Source organism: Ovis aries, chromosome X, assembly GCF_016772045.2.
Source record: "Ovis aries strain OAR_USU_Benz2616 breed Rambouillet chromosome X, ARS-UI_Ramb_v3.0, whole genome shotgun sequence".
NCBI lineage: Eukaryota > Metazoa > Chordata > Mammalia > Artiodactyla > Bovidae > Ovis > Ovis aries.
This window is the reverse complement of record NC_056080.1, coordinates 76,991,905-76,998,971: the sequence shown is the minus strand read 5'-3', so window position 1 is coordinate 76,998,971 and position 7,067 is coordinate 76,991,905.

The following is a 7,067-nucleotide window of genomic DNA, read 5'->3' as shown; positions in this document are numbered from 1 at the left end:
AGAATGAGAATGCAAACGAATATTCACACAAAAATGTATACACAAAAGTCCATGCTAGCTCAAAAGTGGTAACAGTACAATTAATTATCAACTTATGAATGAATAAACCAAATGTGTTATAGTCATACAAAGCAATATTATTCAACCATAAAAATGTATGAAGTACTGATACATGATGCAACATGGGTGAACCTTGAAAATATGCTAAGTGAAGGAAGCTAGACAAAAAAGGCTTGAAAGATTCCATTGGTATGGAATGTCCAGAATAGGCAAATCCATGAATATAGAAATAGCTTCATAGTTTCTAAGGGGTGGAAAGACAATGGAGAATGACTTCCAATGTGTATGAGCTTCTTTTTCAGGGTGATGAAAGTGTTCTGGTATTGGATAGTGGTGATGCCTGCACAACCCAAGAATATACTAAAAACTACTTAATTACACATTTTAAATGGATGAATTGTATGGTATGTGAATTATATCATATTAAAAAGAAAATCTATATAGATACATTGGATTAGTGTTTCCCCAGGCTGGGAGTAGGGATAGGAATTGTCTGCAAATGGATAGATTTTTGGGTGGGTTGATGGAAATGTTCAAAAATTAGATTGTGGTAGTAGCTGTCAACTTCATAAATTTATTAAAACTACTGAAGTTGTACATTTTGAATGAGTGAGTTTTATGGTATGCAAATTATACCTCAATAAAAATGTTTTTTAAAAAGTTATGAATATCTGGTCTCCTCTTAAACTGATTAGATAAGAACATTTGGGGGTAAGTTCTGGCCACCATTAGTTTTTAAAAGTTCCCCAGGTAATTATAATGTGCAACTAGAACCATTGTCTTAAATCATGGCTTCTGGGTTAAAGATGGCAAATTTTATGGCTTGTAAAATGCCTGCTGCTATCACTAGTATTACGCCCTCATCTCACCCCACTTGCTGCTTACATATAGTTCATTCATGCATTCTACCAGGATTTATTAAGCATCTACTGTGTGCTAGGTTCTTATATGATCAGTGGAGATACAGTGCATATTCTAATGGAATAGACAGAGATAGATAAATAACAAATTGCCATATAATGTGATAAAGGGTATCTGAAGTATATGCTAGCTTCTTAAGTTCAGGGAAGGCATGATTAACTAGTCCACATATGCTGCTAACAACTTACAGTCAAATGATAAAGCAGATATGCAAATAAATAATTCAAGCATAGTATTGTTGGAGATTACGAGTGAAATGACACAGAACAAGACACACAAGAGACAGACGACACGCACACTCCAGCCAGAGGAACAGAACTGGGCAAAAAAACTAATTGCCATTTATTATAAAAGCCCCCTAGGCAGAATTCCAGACTGCATGAATAAGCCTTTTCAGCACAGCGCAGGTGCATACATGTTATCGTATAGCAAAGGGGAGTAAAATCCTAGTCTACTGCAGAGTCTGTACAAAACCCTTTATTCCTTCTTTATCACAAGAAGGGAATGCTCCCTCGTTTGCAAGGGACCATTAAACTCAAGTCTGTGCCCAGACTCTTTGGCAGAACGCCTTATTTGCAAGGACGTCCAGCCCTAGCAGAGAGGCCCGTTTGCAGGCACATCTCTGCTACCCTATTAACCCTTCACAGTATCATAAGAACTGCCAACTTTTTTTTTTTTTTTTTTTTTGCTGCAACACATAGCTTGTGGGATCTTATTTAGTTCCCCAACCAGAGATGAAACCCATGCTTCTTGCAGGGAGAACTCAGAGTCTTAACCACTGGACACACAGGGAATTCCTAGAAATTGCTAAAGTGTAATAATTCACAAAAGGCAATGTGAGCACCAAGTCTACCCGGGAGTCTGAAGAAAACTTTACAAATATTACATTTAAGTGGATCTTGAAAAAGGAATCAGAGTTTGCCAGGAAAAGAGGGAGAATGATTAGCATTCACTGAGGGTTTACTATGAATAAGTTGTTCTGAACTTTTTATAATTGTTCTTAGAGAACTCCAGAAACGTTTCCAATATTATACAATTAGGCCATTATAAAGCCAAACTCTGAACCCATATAGTCTGACTATAGATTCCCCAAATCATAATACACTGTTGTAGGCTGGGGTTTTGGTAACTAACAAACTTGCTACTGTGGAAAGGCAACTAAAGCAGCAAACATCAAAATACTCAATATTTGATCACATTTCAAATTGAAAGTTGATTGACCTGCTAATTTATTAATTTATTAGTGGATTTGAAAGTTAGTTTTGCTTAATTTGGGTAATTCCTGCATTCTTTTATTCCTGTGGCTCCAAAAAATAATCAAACAAACTGGTTAAAAAACTTAAGATGTAGATTTCAGTTACCGAAAAATAATTTCTACATCAGCTCTTAACAGAATAACTAACTTGGGGAGCATGAGAATAGGATACTTTCTGTAATTATGGCTAAAGAAGGAATAGTCATCAATGTGTTTAGCAAGAAAGAGAAATAACAAGTTAAAGCAAATATTGGTACTGGTCTCTGGAATAATCCCTTTTTAAGACCTGGGTACCTCTTTCATTTATTACTGTTTTACCTTCTCCTTTCGGTTATTATAAAGGAGGAAGTCGCTCAGTCATGTCCGACTCTTTGCGACCCCATGGACTGCAGCCTACCAGGCTCCTCCGCCCATGGGATTCTCCAGGCAAGAGTACTGGAGTGGGTTGCCTTTTCCTTCTCCAGGGGATCTTCTCGACCCAAGGATCGAACCCAGGTCTCCCACATTGCAGGCAGACGCTTTAACCTGTGAGCCACCAGGGAAGCCTGTTACCTAATATAAATTAGTTTAAGACCATAGTCCTTCAAATCTGGCTGAGTTTACTTTTATTATGAGAGAATGATATGAACTTAGGTGCAAATGCTATGTTTTAAATGTAGGAATACGATTGACTTAGCAACATAATTTTACAATAATGTTAAAAGAATTTTGCATGTGCAGTCCATATAAAAAGTATGAGTACTCTCAGACTTAAGAAAACGATCCTGTGGCTTGTTTTCCCCTTGGAGGTCCAAGTCTATGTTTTGTGGATATGCTTACGGAGGCCCAAGTCTATTTTTTATGGATATGCTTACTGAGGCCCACTGGAAGGATTGTTGTTTCTCCCCTGATTGGACCAACTCTACAAAGCAGGCCAAATTCTCTTCCAAACTGAAGATTCCTGTAAAGATGCCCACCCTCCTTTTTTGCTGTCTGAATATGTTTTACCTTCTTGGAGTAATGAAAGACTAGGATTCCATATTTACTTTTGAGATAGGTGAAATTAGAATTTGCTTTTATTTCACTAATACAGTGTAAGTTTGTGTTTTCTGTGTAAAGGCCCTCTCATTTAGAGGAAACACAATCAGCTATTCCACTTTGGAAACTATAAATTGGTTTCTAATCAGAGTGAGATAATCCATTAGTGTATTATTAACATGTTTGCAGGACTTTAGTCACTAATTTTCATATAATACTGAGAAAAATAACTATGACAAAGTTGAAGACCTTAATAAATATTTGTTGATGGGCTTGATCAATTAATATAAATTTAATTGAAAAACTACTTTGAATCAAGACTTGAAAGAGGTGCATGGAAGACTCAAGATAAAACAGTGACTGGATCAATCTTATAAAGAAATTTAAGAATTAGCTTGGGCAGAAAGGATTGATGCAGCCTCAAATAATTGATTAACAACTATGCAAAACAAAATAAAAGTAGGTGTTAAATTAAATTTCACAAGCTAAATTTTCTGAGTAGTATTAAGAACTTTGGTTTTGAGTAAATGGAATATTAAATAATTCATATTGTCAATGAATAAAAAATATATTTGCATATTCACATAAACAGTAGACCATGCTATACTTTACAGCTATAATTGAGGTTCATTCCATAATTTTCTTTTGATAGATAATAAATAAGTTCTTCTCTAACTACTTGGAGACATGAATCTGAAGATATAAAGACTATATATATAAAATTATTTTAAAAGAAATGCAGTTTTATGACTTGTAGTTTTATAGCCAATATATTAAGCTACAAATTATAAAGGACTTCATATAACATTTATTTAAGTGAATATATTTTTAAATAAAGCATTTAAAATTAGCATAGCAAATCCTTAAAACATATTTAAGACTTTTATGTCTTACTTTGGTCTCTGAGGGTAGCATAAACATTTAAAAAATGTATTTACATAATTAATTTGGACAACAAAAGATAGCCTCCATAAACATCAAGAAAGTAAACAAAGGCCAATTGTAAAAATTTCTAAATTAAGATAAACTGAATTAATGATGCATGCAATAAGCATTTTAGAGTGGAAGAAGATGGCAGAGGAGTATAATGGGGAGACTGCCAGCCTCAACACAAATACATCAAAAACTCATCAAGATATGGGCCAACTCCTACAAAGCAACGTCTAGGTGAGCAGAACAACCAAGCCTGCAGGGAGGCAGGCTAAGAAACCTGGAATGAGAACACAGGCACAAGTCACCTCAACATAAACCACTGAACCAACATTTCCTTACAGAAAAATATAGCACAAATGAAAGAACAAGGTAGAAACTCACAAGACCAAATAAACAAAAAGGAAATAAGCAATCTACCTGAAAGAGGATTCAGAATGATGACAGTAAAGATACTCTGAAGACTTGAAAATAGAAGGGAGAAAATGGAAGAAACAATTAACACAGCTAATACAAACACCAAGGACATAGAAGAGATAAAGAATAAGCAAACAGAGATAAATAATACAATTACTGAAATTAAAAATACTCTAGAAGGAACAAATAACAGGATAATTGAGGTGGAAGAATGGATAAATGAGGTGGAAGATAAAATGGTGGAAATAACTGCTGAAGTGCAGAATAAAGGATAAAGAATGAAAAGAATTGAGGATAGCTTCAGAGACCTTTGAGACAATATTAAATGCACTAACATTTGAGGTATAGGGATCCCAAAGGAAGAAGAAAAAAAAGAAAGGCACTGAGAAAAAGAATGCATTTGAGTCAGTTCTAAAGAGGTGGGTGAACCTATTATCCAAAGTGAAATAAGTCAGAAAGAGAAATATAAATATCTTATACTGATACTTATATATGTAATCTAGAAAGATGGTACCAATTAATTTATTTACAGGGCAGCAATGGAGAAACAGACATAGAAAACAGACCTAAGGACACAGGGAGGGGGAGGAGGGAGAAAGGAGGGAAAGGTCAAGATGTATGGAGAGAGTAACCTGGAAACTCACAATACAAAATGTAAAATAGATAGCTAATGGGAATTTACTGTATTACTCAGGGAACTCAAACAGGGGCTCTGTGACAATCCAGAATGCTGGGATGGGGAGAGAGGTGGAAGGGAAATGAGGGAAGGAGGGGACATGGGTTTACCTATGACTGATTCTTGTTGATGTTTGACAGAAAACAACAAAATTCTGTGAAGCAAGTATACTTCAATTAAAAATAAGTAAATAAACAAAATAAGCATTTTATAGAGAACCAAAAAATTCATGTCCTCATGGAACTTACATTCTAGTATGGAAGGTTCATGAAACTTTAATTACACTCAGAAATGGAATGAAGATGAAAGACTTACTTAACCCAAAGGCAAGAGGAACCTTTTAAATACCCATATTGCAAAGTAATTTAGTCATATATATAGGCTGTTATATTTCAAAAGAGTGCTAGAGAAATACTCATTCTGGACCCCATGGTACTGGTTTAGTGGCTAAGTCATGTCCAACTCTTGTGACTAAATGGACTGTAACCTACCAGGCTCCTCTGTCCATGGAATTCTCCAGACAAGAATACTGGAGTGGGTTGCCATTTCCTTCTCCAAGGGATCTTTCAGACCCAGGAATCAAACCCGGGTCTCCTGCATGGCAGGCAGATTCTTTACCAACTGAGCTCTAAGGGAAGCCACCTGGGCCCCATATCACTCATTTATTCTCTTTTTGTTTTTACCTACACTTTATTGCACTGGGTGTGCACATGTGTGTGTTTAGTAGAAAATGGAAAAGGAATGTTTTATAACTGTAGCTTCTGTCTTCCCTCATTTCTTACAACTTATTTCTGTTTGTCTCCTTTTCATCTGTGTCTCTCAATATCTGTACTCTATGCTTCTCAATATAGCTTCTGCCTCTGTTATTTATTTCCTTTAACCTACCAACACTACTTTGAGATATATCTTTTGTTATTTCAATTTTACAGCTGAGAAAACAAGATATGGGGAAGGGTTTTAACTTTTACCAAGGTCACTCAATTGACAAAACATAGGTAGTCTGATTTTGAATCGTGGAACACTTTCATTATACCACAATACTTCATGCTTGTCCTATAAATACAATACAAACTGTCAAGGAATCCAGTTCCAGGTAAGATGGACTAAACATATAAACACGTTTCCTCCTATAGATGCAACAATAAAACTTGCGCATAATACATGAAGCAGATATTTGAAGCCTCTGAAAAGTAAATATCAGCAGGAGCAAAAGGAAAGAACATCTGAATTTGAAATGTCTCTGAACTGATTATGAGTTTACCATTGTTTTCCTCTGGTATCTTGTAGCTTGAATTCAATGAAGCCTGAAACAAAAGTGAGTACTGAGAGAGATAAACAGATAGAGATAGAGATCCAGGAAAAACCCACTAGTTTTAGCTCAAAAAGTAAAATTCAGACACTGCTGGAAAATCCTTTGATTTTTTTCTCCGTTTTCCTTCATTCACTTGACTTAACGAAGTGCCTGCTGGAGAGGGTGTGGAGAGAAGGGAACCCTCTTACACTGTTGGTGGGAATGCAAACTAGTACAGCCACTATGGAGAACAATGTGGAGATTCCTTAAAAACCTGGAAATAGAACTGCCTTATGACCCAGCAATCCCACTACTGGGCATACACACCGAGGAAACCAGAACTGAAAGAGACATGTGTACCCCAATGTTCATTGCAACACTGTTTATAATAGCCAGGACATGGAAGCAACCTAGATGTCCATCAGCAGATGAATAGACAAGAAAGCTATGGTACATATACACAATGGAGTATTACTTAGCCATTAAAAAGAATACATTTG